At 37.4% G+C, this 21,874-nt stretch overlaps 2 long non-coding RNA genes across 4 annotated transcripts in view; both read left to right on the top strand.

The window, feature by feature from the left end:
- The first annotated feature begins 1,810 nt into the window (after window positions 1-1,810).
- LOC117195430 (uncharacterized) lies at window positions 1,811-14,602 on the top strand. The gene is made up of 3 exons (XR_007479086.1): window positions 1,811-6,247; window positions 6,376-6,447; window positions 14,157-14,602. It is a non-coding gene; the product is annotated as an uncharacterized LOC117195430 (long non-coding RNA).
- Window positions 14,603-16,805: 2,203 nt separating this feature from the next.
- Window positions 16,806-21,874, top strand: part of LOC117195431 (uncharacterized) — a 34,227-nt gene continuing 29,158 nt past the window's right edge. For 2 of the 3 annotated variants that reach the window (XR_007479087.1, XR_004475146.2), the window contains exons 1-2: window positions 16,806-16,988; window positions 20,381-20,494. This is a non-coding gene — a long non-coding RNA (uncharacterized LOC117195431). Of the gene's footprint in view, window positions 16,989-17,675; window positions 17,842-20,380; window positions 20,495-21,874 lie in introns of all 3 variants that reach the window. The other variant, XR_007479088.1, reaches the window with a different exon arrangement.

Below are 21,874 nucleotides of genomic sequence, written 5' to 3'. Positions count from 1 at the left end.
CAATCTTTGGTTTTCCTTGGCTTATAGATGCCGCACCCTGATCTCAGCCTTCATCTGTACATGCATGGTGTTCTGCCTTTATCTATGTGAAGATAAAGGTTCGTGAAACCTCTTCACATAGTGTCTGACTCTGTCCACATTTCTTTTATGAGGACACCATTCATACTGGATTAGGGCCCTAATGACTTCACCTTAATTTGAGCACATCTGCAAAGACCCTATTTCCAAATAACCTTCTGAGGTACTAGGAGTTAGGACCTCAACATATATTTTGAGGGAACATAATTCAACCAATAACAGTTGGTGTTCAAATTACTTAATCAGAAAATGAACCTGCAACATCCACATGGCAACAATCTTTTTTCTCTCCCTCCATTTTTATGCAGAAATTATACACTATAGGGATATTTAAGAATTTTAAGGGCCTACTCAGTAGCATACATTGGAAATACTGCTTTTAGTATATTATCATGAAAATAAATGATGAATCTAGATTACAGTTGAGTTGCTCTTGAATCTAAAGATATAGATTTACTTCACATTTTGACTGTTCAATTGACAATTGACCAGTTTCACCATAACAGCTCACTTTTCTCAAAATAACACTTTTTTGAAATAACGGTTTCATCCCAAAATGTACTGAAAACTATAAACAATATATTTCCAGGAAAAGTCACAATTGCCAATTACTTAACACAATAATTTCTAATAAGAATATCATTTGCAACAAATTCAAATCGAGCATCATGTCTGGATGAAACAAAACATTTTTGCTCTGCGTTAGGATGCCAGGTGAGAAGACAGATGTTGCATCTTCTGAATCTATAGTCTCTTTTGTACATGTTTCCACGTGTGTCCACGTGTTCCACTGCTCTCAGGTTTAGCCTTTATTTCATCACAGTCTTAAAGAAATTCTTTTCCAGTGGGTTGAACTGTGTCTCCCAAAAAGATAAGGTCAAATCTTGAACTCTGGTACCTGTGAATAGGAGCTTATTTGGAAATAGGGTTTTGTAGATGTAGTCAAGTCATGATAAGATCATAATGGAGGGTGAGTGCTCATCAAACAACTGATGTCTTCATGAGAACACGGACATTTGGACACAGGGACACAGAGGGAGAACACCATGTGAAGACAGAGGCAGAGATTAAAATGATGCATCTACAGGCCAAGGAATGCCAAGGATTGCCTGCCATCTCCAGAAGCTAAGAGAGAGGCATGGAACAGATTCTCCCTCGGAGACTCCAGAAGGTTTGCCAAGGCTTTTGGACTTGATTTTGGACCTTTGGCTTTCAGAACTATGAAAGAATAAATGTCTGTTGTTCCAAGCCACCCAACTTGTGATCATTTGTTATGGCAGCCGTAGGAAACTAATATATCCAGCAGATCCAATTTTCAAATTCCTGTCTGAAGATAAGCACCAACTGTGACTGCCATCCCTTATTCAGTCTCTTCCTTCCTCGGTGAGTAAAATAAACTTCATTACGATTTATGTTCAGACTTTTATTTTCAAACTCTTGTTTGTATTTATTCATACTATTTATTTATATAAACTTGTTTTCATTGTTCACTTGATATATATATATTCCAGTCTATAGAATTTTTTTGAGTATTTTGGATTGGAATAATATACCTCGTAATTTCCCTTTAAAATTAATGAATTTTGCTTTCAATTTACGACCTTTCACTTTAGGGCAAGGTTTTAGGAACAAAATTAAAATCATTAAATGAGACAGCGCTTACTATAATTCCGATGGTCACAACCTGAGTAAAGAAAAAAAGGTGTTTCTAGCAAGAATAAGGTAAGTGGGTGTGTTGGTTTCCTGGGAAAATAATAATGTATTCTTGGAAGCACTTCTAGTTATTCATGTAATTTAAAAAGTACACCTATAAAGGGAGAAGAAGCATGTGAATTTGTCAGGGAAAGAAAAGAAGAGCGAAGCAGGAAATGAGGAAGAAGGGAGTTATGGAAAAGAAGCAGTTGGGAGGAGCACAGTGAGAATTGAGGAAAGTTTGTTTTTACCGTCATTCTTGCTCTCTGACAACTTACTTAGTTTTCAGCTCTGTTTATCAGATTGTTGTGCAATTTATCATATTAATTTTTTATACTTTCATATTTAATTGATAATTTATTATTTTAAAATAATTCCTAATCCCCTCACATCCTTTAAGTGTTCAAATATCACTTTGTCAGACAGTATACTGACTAAGATTCTGTGACCTGACACCCCTCGCCAATCCCTGTACTTTGGAGCTCCCTTACCGTGTTCCACTTGTTCATCGTTTCATTGCACTTGTCACCTTCTGGGAAGAATTGTAATTTACTTATTTGTTATTTTTGTTTCAATCTGATTTTGCCACTCCCTCCCCTTCCACCCCCACCCCCCACCCCTGGAATAGAAGCTCCTTGAACTCATGTAACTTAAGAGACTGTTTTACTCATTCACCTTATATATATCTATGATAGTTGCATACTGGGCTGGGTGTTCGGTGGCTTGTGTGTTCTCATTTTATCACTTGACATGGAAGTATGTGTGTTTAAAGATGAGTTGTTGCTTGAGCTGATGCCTGCCTCCTGAAATGTCTCTATAACATAGCTTAGTAAGATATTAACAAATCCCAGTGAAACACGTCTGCTCTACTGTTGTCTCCAGCTCCTGGTCTCTTCAAACTTTTAAAACTGTCATAGATTACTGGAAACACAACTGCATTTGAAATTATGTCAATACAACAGTAGTTGCAGATGCTCCATTAAGGGTTTAAAAACTAAATTGTCAGCCAAAGAAAATGGCTTGTAAATGTTTGGCCATCACTCCAGTCCTGCAGAAGTAAGTTTTGTGGCAATGAGGGAAGTGGGGCTCCCTGCTCACTAACACATAAATGACTAAACTGGAGAGATTTCTTAGGGTGTCTGCTAACCAGTGGTGTGGATATGTAACTGGATGCTGGTATTGCAGTGCAGTTGTAGTGAAAATCCAGGAGGTGATGAAAGACAGTCTATGGTAATAGAACTGGAGGAACTTGGGGGATTGGATCAACTAGGTACAGTCTTGCTGCTCCCTCTTTTTCATTTGTATAAGCATTTTTTCTACAATCTAGAAAGTGCAGTGCAGTGCTTTCCAATTTAATTGATGGCCCGGTCTGGCATAAGTGATTCCACATGGTGGTTGACAAATGACTCTTGGGTTAGCCCTCCACCCCTCTTATTCAAGAAATAGACAAATTAGCAGAATTTTCTCTTTTCTCTATAGAACTATCACTTGCACATCTATTTATCTATCTTAGATGAAATTTTAAATATTTTATAAACTGATGAGACCTCTTGTTCTTGGTTTCGGCAGAAAGTGGAATATCATAAATAAAATTGTCTTACATTCTCAGTCATCGGGTTGATGGATGGTTAAAGGAAAAGCAGCATCCTGGGTTTTTCAGAGGCATTGCTATGCTTAGATCAGATTATATGGTGACTTGTAGTGTAACCATGCTAATATCTCTTTACACAAGAAAAATTTCTTCTAAATAACAATATCAATTTTGGACTGCTCAAGGGATTTAGTAGAAAGGCTTAGAACATGGCAGTGGTAATAGATACTCAGAAGGTCAAAAATTCTCAGCTAGAGAATGGTTCAATATGCTCATTTATCACTTTCCACTTTTGCTCATATAAAACAAAGACATACAACTAGGTGTAAGGTCAAGTACTGTACCAGCACAATCAGGCTTTAAAAAAAGTAAAGCAAATCCCAATTTACTACTGTCAGTTCACAGAATTCACTCTGATATAATCTTCATGTTGTAGATATTTCTGATTGAGGTGTTCCCAAAACTCATGGGCAGAAATAAACTGAATGACAAACGATGTGACTCTTCCACATATATAACACATGTCATCTAAAAATTGTAATGCACATATAATTACCTAGTTAATAATTTTCTAGAAAAATACTGATGAAAATAATCTGAATTTACCAAGAATCAGACAGAGACAATTGAGAGAAAACAAAGTGAAAGCTTTCTTTAATCTATTGGTTAGGCTAGATTGGACAGATGGCTTTTACAACATTCTTGGGAGAATTCACAATTTAGGATTCATAAGCTGTGATCCTCAGATGAGGACAGTGGATACTCACGCACATTACTGAAGCCAAGTGGTAGGACGATACACTGCATCCAAGCTGTTTCCATGAGTGAATAGGCTCTAGCCTTTCTGGCTTGTTTTCTCGGTGCTGGAGAAGACATCACACATTCTTTGGAAGTAGAGTCCAACCCAAAACTCCACTAGATCTCCTGTCCTGCCTCTGTGTGGTCTGGGTGACCCACTTTAGCCTGAAGGAGCTCTGGGAAATTCGATACGTCTACAACCAGTTTAAGGGCTACTCCTGGGTGGTCCTTAGCAGTTAATAGGGTTTGATTCCGGGGCCATTATATGAGATTCAGAGAAGCCCAAGAATCTGGGCCTGGACAAGATCCAGTCTGTTAAGAATGGTGATTACTCCTGAGCGTTTCAATATATAAACTGGAAGGACTAGAGCAGTTCTGGGAGAATGTACAGATAACATCAAACACACCTCACCAACTCTGCAGCCATCTTGGTTACCATCTAACAAGGTCCAACTCAAGGCACCATTTTCAGATTGAGCAATAACTAGGCATTAAGACAGGTGTCCAGAACTTTCCAGGAATGGCCTTATGACTAGAAAGACCCAAAGGCATTTGCTTTAATCTACTTAGATTCAGTGATTTCTCTAAATGATATCAATTCTTAATTATATGCACATTAATAAAAGAACTGAGATGTGGCAAATCTAAAACTCATTTATATTTTATTATAAAAAATAGTGGGTAGGGCTTCCCTGGTGGCGCAGTGGTTGAGAGTCCGCCTGCCAATGCAGGGGACACGGGTTCGTGCCCCGGTCCGGGAAGACCCCACATGCCGCGGAGTGGCTGGGCCCGTGAGCCATGGCCGCTGAGCCTGTGTGTCCAGAGCCTGTGCTCCGCAACGGGAGAGGCCACAACAGTGAGAGGCCCACACACCGCAAAAAAAAAAAAAGTGGGTAGTGGAAAGAGCATGTGCTTTGGAGACAGCCAGTCCTGAGTTTGAATTCTCACTCCCCATTTACTGGCAGAGAGACTGGCTGAGAGACTTGGGGCGTTATCCCAAGAGGTAATACGTGCAGAAAATATCAAGGATTATTCAAAAAATGTTCAGATATGTTTGTATGTGTCAATCTTGTAAGAAAAGTAACAATGTTTCAACCGTAAAAACCTACTTGCAATTGCAAAATGCCTCTTTTATCTGTCTCCATAGCAATCATTAGCATCTAACATAATGTATATTTTACATATTTACCTCGCTTGCTCCCTGTCTCCCATCCCCACTTTCCCCCCAAAAGTAAGAGTTCACGGTTGCAGGAATTTACTGTCTGCTTTGCTCACCATTGCATCCTCAGGAACTGCAGTAGAAACTGGTACATAGTGTCGGGTGGAGTTTCCTGATTGTGGCAGGAGTGGCCAAGGCCTGATGGGTCCTCTCTGCAGTGGTTGGGAGTCAGTCCTCCAGGCCCACTTGGAGCCTCCTCTGCTGCCTTGCCCGGATTGGTAGGCACCAGTTAAGTGAGTTAATCGTTTTTCTGCTTAAAATTGCTTAAGTTCATTCATTTTTCTGAGTCTGAACCGTTGTTATAATTTAGTAAAGGAATTATTTAGAAATAGCTGTTCTGTGAATTCACACTATAAAGGCAGAGGGTGGGGCTTATTTTGTTCTTCACTTCTGATCTAAAGAGAGGGCTTTAAGAGAACATTGAGAATCTAGTTCAGTCCATGGCAGACTGGGGGAGACACCGGAGCCTAGAGTCTGACTTCGGCTGTTAAGTATAAAGGTCACAAATGAGTGACTAGCCAGCAGCTGGTAAATAAGCCAAGGAGGGGGGAAGCAGGGACTAACTCTTGTGTTTAGAAGTTCTCAAAGACACCTGAGCCATCCGACCCGCACCATATACGGGCCGTGTGTGAGAAAGAACCTGCATGAGATCATCTCAGTTTCTGCAGGCTCCTCTCTGAAGGAGAGGATGTGATCTCAAGGGAGAGATGCTGAAGAGGCCCAGACCCTGAAGGATTCTCAATGGATACAAAAGGAGTAATCAACCAACCTCTTCCCTAGAGATGGAGGTTTCTGAAGAACCTAAGAAACACTCTGAGTCAGCTTTATGTCTGCAGGCCTCAGGGATTACCACGCCAGCTCAGAACAATGTCAGTCAAACAAGAATTTTCTTGTTCTCTTTGCTTCCTTCTTCTCCCGATTGCTGCCAACAAGCAGTTGCCCTCACCTGCTTACTAAATACAGTTTGTGCCCCATCTCTCCTCTCTTCCCCTGATAGACCCTCAACGGGGGACTTTTGATCACTGAATGGGAGTCGACCTTCTGATTGAGCTACATTTGAAGACTCAAGGTAATGACAGAATTTCTTATTATTCATAGTGACAAATGTTTTATGATAGCATACCATTATAGCTATTCAGACTTCAGAGGTCACATTTTCTTCAACTACTGAACTATACTGAAAGTCAAGTGAGATTTGAAGAGCAAGAAAAAGAAGCCTGATTAAGGGACTAGAAAGGGGCAAAATATGCAAGAATGGGAATGAGATATGAGACATATCTAGAGGTGTGATTAAAATAGTAATAAAATAATAAAGTATGTCTGCAGACAATTCTATGACAACAAATCTGAAAACCTTAGACACAGGTGACATAGATGCTTTTCTAACATAATTTAAATTTCTAAAATTATCCCAAGAGAAGGTAAAAAAAAGTCAATAATCAAAAAGTGATTGAGAAGGTTAAAAATCTGCCATTAATGAAAGCCACTAAGGCTACAGATTTTCCCAGCTGGATTGTATCAAGTCTTTATACAAAATAGATAATTCCTATGTTACTTAAGCTACTCCTCCCCTGGAAAAAATTCTTAATATAAAACCTTATGAAGTTATCATAAAAAACAAAAATGCAGCTCAAACTCCTATGTAAATACACAAAGATCTTTGTAAAAAAAAAAGATAGTTGTAATATCCAGAAACCTATCAGTATAAATGCTGTACATCAATCTATTAAAAAAAATCATATGGTAATATCAATACATTCTGAAAAAATTATATGAATTAATCAAAACTACAATGAGGTTTCACTTCACACCAGTTAGAATTGGCATCATCAGAAAATCTACAAACAACAAATGCTGGAGAGGGTGTGGAGAAAAGGGAACCTCCTGCACTGTTGGTGGGAATGTAAATTGATACAGCTACTATGGAGAACAGTATGGAGGTTCCTTAAAAAATGAAAAACAGTACTACCATATGACCCAGCAATCCCACTACTGGGCATATACCCAGAGAAAACCATAATTCAAAAAGAGTCACATACCACAGTGTTCATTGCAGCATTATTTACAATAGCCAGGACATGGAAGCAACGTAAGTGTCCATCAACAGATGAATGGATAAAGAAGATGTGGCACATAGATACAATGGAAAATTACTCAGCCATAAAAAGAAATGAAATTGAGTTATTTGTAGTGAGGTGGATGGACCTAGAGTCTGTCACACAGAGTGAAGTAAGTCAGAAAGAGAAAAACAAATACCATATGCTAACACATATATAACACGCTCTGGGATGAAGTGAGAGAGGTGGCACTGACATATGTACACTACCAAATGTCAAATAGATAGCTAGTGGGAAGCAGCCGCAGAGCACAGGGAGGTCAGCTCGGTGCTTTGTGACCACCTAGAGGGGTGGGATAGGGAGGGTAGGAGAGAGACGCAAGAGGGAGGGGATATGGGGATATATGTATACGCATAGCTGATTCACTTTGTTGTACAGCAGCAACTAACACAACAATGTAAAGCAATTATACTCCAATAAAGATATTTTTTTAAATTTATGAATTAATAAGAAAATATGACAAAATAATCAACCTCAAATTAAACTAATTATCATTAAGTTAGAAAATTCTCATTGCAATTAATATGAAAAATTAGATGTAAATGTCTACTGCTGCCATTGCTTTGGAATGGTAAGTTAAAAAAAATTTAGTAAAAACATTAGAAAATAGAAGTTTTTTTTCCTAATGACAGTATTTTATGTCTAGAAACCCTAAGATTCTAATTAAAATCAGAATCAATGAAAAATAATGGATAAGAGAATTTAAGATAAAAACAAGATAAATATGTTAAGACCAAGAACTTTTGTCTATATTGTCTATAAGCAAATGGCAATGAAAATGGAAAGATAGCTGTTTATAGTAAACAGCGTAATATTCTCACAGATGACTTTTAAAAAGAAAACACAGGACCTATGTTAAAAAAAATCTGTGAATCTAACTCATAGAATATTAAAGGACATAAAACAATCTTTGAAATATGGAAAAACATAGTGTGATTTTGGATGGGAAGAATTAATACAGTAAAAATGTCAATTCTTCAAAATTCTCCTATAAATTTGAGGCACTAATAATAAATAGAGCTTCATCAAGGCTGATTTCAGAATTGGATACAATGATATAAAAGTTCGCTTGGAAGAATATATGTCTGAAGCAACCAAGAAAAGTTTGATTATAGGAGAATCAGAAGCTGCGAAATACGCTTCACACATCATTCATCAGACTATAAAGTCACTACAGTCAAATCAATATGGTATTAGCCATATGGATCCATGAAAAATAGAGAATCTAGAAAATAAATGTCTGTATATGAAAATTTCATATATGGGAACGTTAGTATTTCTATTCTGTGGGAAAAGAGTGACTTATTTATTAAGTGGGGATGACAAATAGCTATTTATCCAGAGGGAAACTAAGTTGGGTCCACTCTCACTATATGTGCTGTTCAGTGCTGTAGCCACTAGCCACAAGTGTTATTTACATTTTAATGGAACTTAAATTTAAAAATTATGTTTCTCAGCTGTTTTACTCATGTTTTAAAGTGTGGCTAGTGTTTACTTTATTGGGCAGTGTAGATTATAGAAGCTTTCCAGCTTTGCAAAATGTTTTGTTGGACAGCACTGATTTCTCTCTCTCTCCGTATAATATTTACATGTATATATTGTTTATAAATATTTACATAAACATAAAAATACAAATATATATGTATACATGTGCATTTAATTGTTCCCTATTGACTTAAAATTTAAAAATAAAACAGAAGAAAATCACCAAGGCTACCTATACAATATAGGGGTTAAGGGGAAACTTCGTAATGTTACCAGAAACCCAGAAAAAATAAAGAGATATAGTTGACATAAAAATTATAACTTTTGTATACACATTGATATCAGTATCAGTTAAGGTTCTTGGTTGAAAACAACATACATTTTAACTGTATGTTCAGAAAAGCAATTTGGAAGGGAAAATGCAACAACTATAGTGAGGGACTGCTTTTGAGAAGATAGCACTGCTGTCTCTGTAGGACATCAATACCACATTCACTGTCTTGCCTTGATCATTTCCACCTTAGAGTTATGTGCAGGTGAATCTAATAGGAAGGGGCTGGGGCATGTTCTAGTACCCTAGCTGAAAGGGAACCTGGGAAAGCAAGTTTCTACTTTCTGGCTTAGGAGACAGAACTCATAAGTGGAAAATCATCCACATATAGAAAAAGTGTTCAGTAGATCCTGGAACAGCCACAAACGTGACAAGTGTCCACTACACTAACATAAATAAAGTCAGCAGACAAACGATGGAATTGGGGGAAGGACATAAAAGGTTGCAACCCAGATGATGATGAGCATTTAACGTCTATAATACAGAAAGAATCCTTACAAATTGTAAAGAGAAAGACAAACCACTCAATAGAAAAATACTTCAAGGATATCAATAGGGAATTCACAAAAGAGTAAACTCAAATTTCCTGTCCTTAAAATAACAAGGAAGTATCACTTCACCATCGACGACTGACAAAATTGTAAAATTTCAATAAACCTACTACTGGTGGGGATGAAGGGAATTACATATTCTTTGCTACTGGAATTATACATTATTCTCATCATTTTGGAAAACAATTTAGCAGTGCTTCTAAAATTTTAAATAACCATAGCCTTAGAGGCAACCCCATTCTTCAGAAGTAAAAGCACCACTGTATAAAAATATACATACGAGCATGTTTATTGTACTTTTTCGTAGAGGCAAGAGTCTGAAAGAGTGAATGGCCTTCAACTGAGAAAAAATTACGATACATTTACACTATGGGCTATTAAAAAGCAATTACAACAGTGAGTAAGACCTGTGTCATTTGTCTTGGAGCGATTATGACAGTGAGTTGTTGAGTGAGAAAAGCAAGATGCAGAGAAACAACTAGAACAACACACAACACACACTATAAAAAGTGGCAGAGTTTTTACAAGAATCATAATGGGGGAGGGTGAATTGATGCAGGTGAAGAAAGGGAACAGAGAAGAAGTAGGCAAACCAAGAAAACAAGCCTTGTCAATTAAAAACATAACCCAAAATCTCATTTATGTAAAACTACCTACCTGAGTTATGTACACCTCCTTCAAGAGAAACCATAAAATAGTGTGTTCTTGGTCTATAGACTTTAGAAATGTCTAAAATATATTCTTAGGTGAAAAATTATTTCACAGAGTAATATGTAGAGAATGGGTCTATTAAAAAAAAACAAAGAAAGGTGTGTGTTTATATGTATTTGTACTGAAAAGATGATACTTATCCATTTCTTAATTCTGGTTTCCTCAGAAAGTGTAGAATTGGCAAGCAAAGGCTGGTTTTACTTCTTATACTAGTCCTAATTAATTTCAAAATTTAAAACACAAAAATTAAAAATATGTTAACATTCTAGAATGTATTGTAAAGGGAATAAACTCTATTAGGATTCAGAGAGTAATTAGAGACCATCACCTGAGAGAGGGAGCCTTTGGGATAGCCTGTCTGAGGAAAGTGTCCGAGCTGAGACCTGAAGAATAACAGTGAGCTTTATTGTGGAGAGCTGGACAAAGAGTATTCTAAGCTGAATCCACAGGCCTGACAGTTCATTTGAAGGGCAGAAAGGAAGCCAGGGCACCAGCTGTGTCAGGGGCACATGGATAGGTGGTGTGGATTAAGGTCAGGGAGGCAGAGACTTATAGACCACTGCTAATAAAAGTTTGAGTTGAACCACTTCTAGTCAGCAAACAGGAAAAGTACTTAAATTTTAAACCCTTTATAGCAGCTTGACATTGCTGAGATTCCAGCCGTTGATCACCAGACTCACCTCAGTTCAGGTGAGTTTGAAGTTGGATGGTGCAGCTCATGTTGCAGATTGCTTCCAGTCATATGCAGTAGGACCGTATGTCAGTCCATGGTGCAATAGAGAAAAAACAAAAGCATAAACTAAAACAAACTTATCCTCTCCACAGGTTGATAGAGAAGCGCTGTCATAAGACCTGGAGAGATGTTTGGTTGCTATTCTCAAAGAGGTAGTAAGCCATTGAAATGTTTTAAAAAGAAATGACTCTTTATATATATCGTACAAAGGAATTTTCTAGTTTAAAACAAGAATTGTCCCAGCTTTCATCGTGCAGAATGGCTTGGAAAGGATCAAGAGTTAAACAGGGAGTAGTTAGGAGACTGTTGTGGTGGTGCAAGCAGGAGATGCTGGTGGCGTGGGCCAGGTGGTGGTAACTGGACTGGAGGATAGAAAAGGAAGAGTCATGAGGAGCCAGGGATGGTTTCTAGTTTCCTTCCCTTCCCTTTTCTCTTCTTTCCTTTCCTTCCCTTTCCTTTTCTCTCCCTTTTTTTTTTACATAATAACTGGTACACTATGATGATATCTATGGAGATGCAGCTAATGGGAGAAGAAAAAATTGAAGGCACAAATCAAGATTTCTGGCTTGGACAAATTTGAGTTTGAAATGTATATTACACACCAAAATGGAAATAAAGCTCATCAGAGAGGTGTGGACGAGAGGCATAATTTTGGGAGTTATTAGCACATAGGTAACGTGAACAATCATCCTAGTTTACCCGGGACTCTCCCTGTTTTAGTACTGAAAGTTCTAAGACCTGGGAATCCTCTTATTCCTTGGCAAACTGGGGTAGTTTTTCACCTTATGTAGATGGTATTTACACCATGGAATTGGATAAGAGCAACCAAGGAAATCACACACCAGGATTGAGTCAGGAAAATATTAAGAGGAAAGAATCTTAGAAAAGCTTACCAGTGAGGAGGTAGGTAAAGGCAAGACAGAAAAGTGTCAAATATCTGGAAACCAAAGGAAGAGAGACTGTCAACCATAGAATGCTGGTGAAGGTCAAGTAAGAAGAGGACAGAACAGCAGATTTGGCAAGATGATGGTCATAAGTGACTGTAACAAAAGAATAGATTCTTGGGAGTGATGGGAAAAAACCTACAATGTCATAAGTTGAATAATGAATGGCAGGAAATAGGATTAATAAGTACTAAAAAAAAAATCATCCTAGCAGCCTTGCAATGAAGCGGAGCAGAGAAATGGGCAGTAGTTTGAAAAGACTGAAGAGAGTATAAAAATGCTGTTTATGATTTTATTTGGGGAAATGAAACTACTATGTGAGTGCAGTAGGATTGCCTGGCAGTGTTAAATAGCTATATGAAAATTTTAGCATAAATTTCAAGTGGTTGTATTCTTCCTAGTTGTTTATCTACAATTACATTTAGCTTCTCAGATGCTGGCGTGAAAAAAAATTTTTAAATGGTTTCAGCCAATATTTGGGATTTTTCAGGGGAACGTGCTAGAGAAAAAAGGAGGCACGCAAGGTAAAATAATTAAAAGGGAATTATTTCAGTTAGGCAACATGGACTAAAAGCCAGGTTAAAGGGGGAAGAGGAAACATAACTAAGTTGGAAGAGAGTGAAACGTGAAGGCAATGGGTTAGATGTTTCACTGAAGTTGAGGAATCCTGGCAAAATGAGTACTTGGGAATGCAAGCCAAAAGAACAGCAGTTGGCAGCCAGGGAAGGGAGTGACTGATTTTAAGTTTTCAGGGATGGTGAGTTACTGCTGATGCAACCAGCATCACTGGTTGGGAGCGGGTGGAGGAACAGGTAATTGAAGGTGAGGAAGGGAAGGATCTGACAGGCAGGGTAAATGGTTCATCCACATGCATTCTGGAGTTACCAAGAATGATGGCATGGAGTTGAGATGGAGAAGAGAATGAGTTAAGAGGGACAAACTGGGTCAAAATATGAGAATAAGGAGGAGATGTAGTGGGTGGTTTAGTCTGATGGTGCAAGCTTCAAATGGGAGGGAGTGATACGTAGCCAACCCCTTACCTTCTGGTCCTGTGGTATATGGGGTATAATAGAAAAAAAACCCAAAAACCTCTGCATCAGACAAGGAAGATGGTATCATCAGGACTTAAGATAAGAAAATCATTAAAGAATTAAAGATAATTAAAAAATTAAAGATAATGCTCAGAGAAGAGACTGAATTGATAAGGAAATCTCAGGATAGTATATTGTTAGGACTGGCTACATAATTTTCAGGGCCTAGTGCAAAATGGACATGCAGGACATCATGTTCAAGAATCATTATGAATTTCGGGACTTCCCTGGTGGTGCAGTGGTTAAGAATCCGCCTGCCAATGCAGGGGACGTGGGTTCGAGCCCCGGTCCGGGAAGATCCCACATGCCACGGAGCAACTAAGCCCATGCACCACAACTACTGAGCCTGTGCCCTAGAGCCCACGAGCCACAACTACTGAGCCCGAGTGCCTAGAGACCATGCTCCACAACAAGAGAAGTCACCGCAATGAGAAGCCCGTGCACCACCACGAAGAGCAGCCCCCGCTCGCCGCAACCAGAGAAAGCCCGCGCATAGCAACGAAGAGCCAACGCAGCCAAAAATAAATAAATGAATAAATTTACAGAAAAAAGAAAAGAATCGTTATGTATTTCAAGATGGCAACAAAACATTAATGTCAAATGTGGGCCCTTCTAAGTGTGGTGTCCTGCGTGACTGCATAGGTAACATGCCCATGAAGCTGGCCCTACCTATTCTGGGCCTAGGAAAAAGATTTGGGAGGGAGGGCAGCATTGGGTCAGATTAAGGGATATACTATATTTCTTTGTCTGAGGCTGCTATGTGCTAACCATTGTTTAAATGCTTAACCAGTATTATCATTTAACCCTTCTAACAGGTGAGGTAGGTGGTATCTCCCTCTTCGGCAGATGAGGAACCGAACGCACTGGAGATTTAAATGATTTGCCCAAAGTCACAGTAAGTTGCAACCTGATTTTATTTTATTTGATTTGTTTTTTTACTGTTAAAATTGAGATGTAATTCACATACCATAAAATGTATACATAAAGTTTACAATTCAGTGGTTTTTAGTATATTCACAAAGTCGTGCAACTATCAACACTATCTAGTACCAGAATATTTCCATCATACCAAAAAGAAACCCCATACTCATGAAGCAGTAACTCCCCATATCCCTCGGCAACCATTAATCTATTTTCGAACTCTATGGATGTGCGTATTCTGGACAATTAATATAAACAGGATCATACAATATGCAACCTTTGTGTCTGGCTTCTTTCACTTAGTATAATTTTTTAAATAAATTTATTTTATTTAGTTTTGGCAGCGCTGGGTCTTCGTTGCTGTCTGCGCGGGCTTTCTCTAGTTGCGGCGAGTGGGGGCTACTCTTCGTTGCGGTGCGCGGGCTTCTCACTGTAGTGGCTTCTCTTGTTGCGGAGCACGGGCTCTAGGCGCTCGGGCTTCAGCAGCTGTGGCTCGCGAGCTCTAGAGTGCATGCAGCCTGATTTTAGATCTGCGTTCCTAACTACCAGGCTGTGTTGCTTCTCAGCAGTCCTAGAGTTAATAGATGACTTGGAAGACTCAGATTTAGGGCTGACCAAAGTAAACAGCGGTGTGAGATGTGACAGAATTAGTCCTCATTATGTCCCCAGAAGAAGAAGAAAAATCAGCTGCAAGGTAGTTTTTTATTTTTTTATTTCAGTTTTATTGAGGTACAGTTGACATATAAAATTGTAAAATGTATTTAAAGTGTACATCGTGACGATACGATATATATACACTGTGAAAGGATTCCCTCCATTTACTTAACACATCCATCACCTCACGTATTTACCTTTTGTTTGTTTATTTTTCTTTTGGTGAAAACATTAAAGTTCCACTCCTTGAGCAAATTTCAATTAAACAATGTAGTGTTATCAACTGTAGTCACCATATTTTACATTAGATCCTCATACTTCATATATCCAAAGAAAATCAAACAGGATATAAAAACAGGATATCAAAGAGATATCTGCATCCCCATGCTTATTGCAGCATTATTCACAGTAGCCAAGATATGGAAACAATCTAAATGTCAGTCAATGGATGAATGGATAAAGAAGATGTGGTATATATATATATAAATATATAATGAAATATTATTCAGCCATGAGGAAGAAGGAAACCATGCTATTTGTGACAAAATGGATGGACCTTTTGGTATTATGCTAAGTGAAATAGCTACATAGAGAAAGACAAATACTGCAAGATATCACATATATGGGGATGTTTAAAAAAGAAAAAAAAAAACACACACAGAGAGAGTTGAAAAGGGGTAGCCAAGGGCTGAAGTGTAGGGGAAATGGGAAGAGGTTGGTAAAAGGGTATCAACTTTCGGCTATAAGGTAAATAAAGTCTGAGGATCTAATGTAAAACATGGTGACTGTAGTTAACACTGTAAGGTATAGTTTTGAATACTTAACATAAAAGCATCCTGAATCAACTCTCATGTGCTACTTTCTAAAGAGGAAAGATACTTCATTTTTTAGGAAGTTTCTGGGCATGGATTTTTGCCAAGTTGGTGTAGGTAGTAGATGAAGTAGAAGCCTCAGGTCATGAGATGACATAGCTAATCCTAGAAAACCACAATTCCAACAAAGTGTTACAATCAGAAATCATTTGAGTTAATTATCTGATGAAAGTTTAAGAAAAGTAATTGGGTAAATAAAATCATTATGATGGTGATACCACAAAAGGAAAAAAGTCCTCATATATGGATGAATTTTTACACACTGAAAAACTACCTATGTCCCTTGGAAAAATTTGTGATCTAATTTCTTAGCACTCCGTTTTGCTTTGGCTATATACATAAGAACTCAATGATCTCACCATGTACTACTTGGTCTGTGTGACAAATTGGTTATCTTATTTATGACTGAATCTCAGTTTATTCTTTGTCTCCAGATACTTTCACACTGCTATGTGTATGAGGGATTGGGGGAAGAAAAGATGCAATTAATTTCAGTCGAACTGATTATTTACCAATGCTTGTAAAAAAAAAGACACAGCTGGTTGCATGATTTATTGGCCTATGTAGTCTTTGTGCTTATTGAAATATGAATTGATTAATGTTCTCTGTCTAAACTTTGCTTTTGTTTTAATGGACTAGTAATAAATAGGAGTTTGGGTCAGTTTGATGTAATCCAAAGTAGAAAACAAAGAACAACTAATGAGTAGCTCTCCTAATTTTTTTAAGGCATTCCCTGGAGTATAGTATTTCCTTTCTAGCTATGCATTGTAGATGACTGTATCTGTTAGCACAGTTGTGTATGTGACACTTGTAATGGCTCAGCTAGATTAAAAATGGAGGAAATACATTCAGCCTCTTTCTGTTTTTTAGCATTACTGAAAAAAGGCATCTTCAATTAATTATACTTCTTAGTTAACAGTTATTTTGTAGATAACACACTTTCAAAGAATTAAAATATAATAAAATATACAGTAGTGCTACTGTATAAACTGTATCTTTCTATTATTTTGAAATCCACTTTCTGGCAGTAGGACTAGTGTCCTTATGAGAAGAGGAGGAGATTATCGGGATACACGTGCACAGAGGAAAGGCCATGTGAGAACACAGCAAGAAGGCAGCCATCTGTAAGCCAAGCAGAGAGGCCTCAGGAGAAATCAACTCTGCCACCCCCTTGATCTTGGACTTGCAGCCTGCAGAACTGTGAGAATATATTTATGCTATTTAAGTCACCTGTATGTGGCATTTTGTTATGGCAGCAAATTAATATAGTTGGAAACTGTTCTATATTTTTTAAGTTAGTGCTAAAAATAACTCACATCTGTTTTTAGAACTACTAGCATACATGATTGTAAGTGAATGTCAATTGGAGACTTTAAAAAAATTCAGTGTGGATGAAATTAGACACATTTTCATTTCTCTGAGTTTAACATGTTATTTATATTAGAGCAGTAAAGATTTTCACCTTTACAAATAATTATAAAACATTTAGAAAACATAGGACAAAAGAAAAACATAATTTCTTATCCTACTGATATATTTTGATATATCAACAAAGCCAGTAATAAAAAGTGGAGAAATTAACTCTACAGACGTTTATTTAAACTAGAGATTTAAAATTCAGTATATGAATATTGTCATTAAATGTACTTCATATGTACATACACACACACACACTTTTTGAAAGCTATGTCATCAAATTCTACTGCATCAATTTAGCATAATTAATGTAACCAATCTGTTGTTGGATAATTAGAATTTCAAATATTCTCAATTATAAATATGACAAATACGATAAATTCTCTATGACAGATACTTTCAAAAATTAACATATATACGTATTTTCAGCTGTCTTTCTTCTTCTAAAGCATTCTCTTCTACCTTCCAAAGAGGAAGGATACTTTGTTTTGGCAATTTCAGGTGTGGGTTTTGCTGTGTTGATCCAGGAAACGGATGAATTAGAGCAATGTGTAAGTCTAAGAGGCTATGTTAATCCATGTGAGGAAGACACATGCAAGAAAAGAAAAATGTTGAGTTGAAAAGATGGAGAAAAGAGGTGAGAGAGAATAAATGGCCAGTGCTCAATTGTAGAAAGAAGTTTTGGAGAGTAATAGAGAATCGGAGACATTGGGAGCGGCTGCCAAACTGTAATGAGGATTTTAGGGAAGATAAACTGGGGAAGATTTTTGGAACTTCTGTGTAGTATGACCAAAATACCCATTCAAAAGTCCTTTTGAGGAATATGAAAATTTTCATTTTTTAAGTATTTTTGAATATTGGATGATGTTTTCTTTAAAATTTAAAAAACACTGATTAAAAACTACCACTTCATTTGTACTACATAAACAGGGATTACATATATGTGTGTGTGTGTGTGTGTGTGTGTGTGTATTTGCAGCTTAATTCTTGAATACACCCATAATTTATAAATAACATGCTTGATAAAAACGGTGTGCAAAATTTAAAGGTTTTAATCTATATTTTCAAACTGCTATATAAGAAATTCTTTTTATCCACTGACAGTATTTAAAAGTGCTTGTTTTCTTACCATTTCTTCAACTTTGCCAACTGATAGGTAAACAATGATGTCAAATTATTTCATTTTTTTTATCATCTTTATTGGGGTATAATTGCTTTACAATGGTGTGTTAGTTCTGCTTTATAACAAAGTGAATCAGTTATACATATACATACGTTCCCATATCTCTTCCCTCTTGCGTCTCCCTCCCTCCCACCCTCCCTATCCCACCCCTCCAGGCGGTCACAAAGCACCGAGCTGATCTCCCTGTGCTATGCGGCTGCTTCCCACTAGCTATCTACTTTACGTTTGGTAGTGTATATATGTCCATGCCTCTCTCTCGCTTTGTCACAGCTCACCCTTCCCCCTCCCCGTATGCTCAAGTCCGTTCTCCAGTAGGTCTGTGTCTTTATTCCTGTCTTACCCCTAGGTTCTTCATGACATTTTTTTTTTTCTTAAATTGTGTGTGTGGATATTTTCTCGTATTACTTCTCTGTCTCTCTCTCATATTATTACCTTTCTCTCTCTCTCCTTCTCTCTCTCTCTCATATAAAATGGCTGGCCTATAAATTTTCTAATTAAAAATTGAATAATATCTCATGAAATATATAGTTTCCAATATTTATTTTATAAGATTTATAGCACAGTATTTTCACTTTAAATGAAATGCAAAGCTTATATGTTACATAAAGAAATCTAGTTTCAGGTAACGGTGAGATGTAATGTTTTCTAAAACTACAAAATTTTGTAGTTAGAGCTCTTAGGAAATACTGTTCTTAGTTATCATTCTCAGAATATGGATTATTTCTCTCAGTTAAAAGGGTTGACTTTCAGATTCAATCTTATTAAGTGTAATCTTGAGCTATTTGTAATGAGGTGGATGGACCTAGAGTCTGTCATACGGAGTGAAGTAAGTCAGAAAGAGAAAGACAAATACCGTGTGCTAACACATATATATGGAATTTAAGAAAAAAAATGTCATGAAGAACCTAGGGGTAAGACAGGAATAAAGACACAGACCTACTAGAGAATGGACTTGAGGATATGGGGAAGGGGAAGGGTAAGCTGTGACAAAGCGAGAGAGTGGCATGGACATATCTACCAAACATGAAATAGATAGCTAGGGGGAAGCAGCCGCATAGCACAGGGAGATCAGCTTGGTGCTTTCTGACCACCTAGAGGGGTGGGATAGGGAGGGTGGGAGGGAGGGAGATGCAAGAGGGAGGAGATGTGAGAATATATGTATATGTATAACTGATTCACTTTGTTATAAAGCAGAAACTAACCATTGTAAAGCAATTATACTCCAATAAAGATTAAAAGAAAATCTTTCTTTTAAGAATCTGTCAGAAAACATATATCTAGCTTTCAGAGAAAATTGGTGAGTAAAACACTCATTTATATTTTTACGTTTTGTCTCCTTTGCAGTTTCAGATATTTTCTCCCCTACCTCCTATTTAAGCCTTAGGCCTCCACCTCTGCTCCCCCTTCCCTTTTCTGTTTCTTATTTCAAGTAGTAACATCTATCACTCAATCACTCAAGGCAAAACTTGCAAATCACATTTGACACCAGCTTTTCCTCTACATTTTCCAAGTGAAATCGTATCAATTTTATTTCCTGAATATATTCAATATGTTTATTTTTCTTGTTCATGGCAAATGGTGCTTAGCATAGGCCCTTATTAGCTCATCGTGGTATTCTTTTTCATAAAATTTTTTAATGCATCTTCCTCATCTAATAAATTCCAAACTCTGTAATCTGGTATATAAAGCCCCCTCTCTTCCGATCTCTTCTCTCTCTCCAACTCTTGCATTTTATATTGAGTTATTTGCTCTTCCCGAAAATTCAACATATTGTATGTCTCTGTTCGTTCTTTTCAAAAACTGTTTGTTTCCTTGGAAGTAAGAGTCTGTGTCATTTCTTTTTCTTTGATTTCCTAAATTTTGCTTTTCTTTTAAGAGTTAGTTTACCTGCCTCTTGAGAGACTATCTGGTATGGCCCAGGTGCTCATCCTTATACTTTTTTTTTTTTTTTTGGTACGCGGGCCTCTCACTGTTGTGGCCTCTCCCGTTGCAGAGCACAGGTTCCGGACGCGCAGGCCCAGCGGCCATGGCTCACGGGCCCAGCCACTCCGCGGCATGTGGGATCTTCCTGGACCAGGGCACAAACCCGTGTCCCCTGCATCGGCAGGTAGACTCTCAACCACTGCGCCACCAGGGAAGCCCCCTTATACGTATTTTTATGATACGTTTCCTCCTTCTTTTAATCTATCTGTATCATGATTAAGCTCTTTGCTCCTCTTCTACTTCTCTGATGATTAGAAGTAACTTTATGTATGGGACTGTCTTATTTTCCTTTGTGCTCACAATATCTCACCTAATAGCATATATACATATATGGTATTAGCATGGATATACACACACACACACACACACACACACACACACACTCTCTCAATACGTAATTTTTGGACTAAACTGAATGCCATGTCTTCATTTCTCCTCTATTATGAGAAATATAAGAAGTGAGCTGCTCTATAGTTTTTAAAAAACTTTGAACAAGTTCAGAAAATGTTTACTATTGTACTTTCTTATTACATTAGAGGAGGAGAAATCGCTAATCCTTGGCCCCAGGTTTATATATTTAGTGTAAAGGGATATGTCTTATAGGTCTTCTTGGTCAGGAAGAAGCTCACATTCAAATCCAGAAAGTTCTTTTTATTTTTTTAACTTTAAAGAAAACCTCTATTTTATGAACCATGACCTGCCTTCAAATAACAGCACAGAATTAACCAATAGAGAGGAGACACAAGAAGAAAAAGCTAAAATATGTAGAAAAGGGAGACAGACCAAAGGTAGGCTTGGAATTCACTGGTCTTGATCAAATCTTTAATAAGCTTACAGGCTTCACGTAGCAGAGTTGCACTCACCTACGGATTCCACACAGCCCTTCCAGTGCTTTATCTTATGGATGGAGGGGACCCTCTGTAAAGTATCATGAAGTGCGGCAACATAATTTAGATTATGAGAATCTAAACTAATTAAGTTTGCCGTGACCATTCTATACCAAGAGCTCTCCTATACATAATTTTTCACATCTTACATAGATATAGACATACACACACAATTGTTTTTTAATTATTTGTCATAATCTTGTTTTCCCTGACTTAAATTCTTTAAAGCTAGAATGTATAAATTATATTTTTTAACTCCATGCACATAATACATTGGTTGTGCTCCAGATATCTACCTGATAATTTTTAGTTTCAAAATTTAAAAAATCTTTTTTTCCTCAGTGAACATTACTAAGAAGTCAATAACTCATCAGTGCATAGGTAATATACACGAGTTCTCTCCTACCTCACCAAGTTGGGGAAACACCTACAACTAACTAATGGCACTTTTTCCTCTCAAAAATTTGTATAATTTATGGCAGCAGAGGACTGGAGAATTAATGGAAGGGTAAGAAAAAAAAAAAAAGAAGCTTCCCTCTCTTACATTTGAGAGATTATATGCCTCTGAACCCTAGATTCCTTGCATGCCAGGACTGTGACTTATTAATATTTTATCC

Source organism: Orcinus orca, chromosome 9, assembly GCF_937001465.1.
Source record: "Orcinus orca chromosome 9, mOrcOrc1.1, whole genome shotgun sequence".
Taxonomy (NCBI): Eukaryota; Metazoa; Chordata; class Mammalia; order Artiodactyla; family Delphinidae; genus Orcinus; species Orcinus orca.
This window is presented reverse-complemented; position numbering and strand designations above follow the sequence as displayed.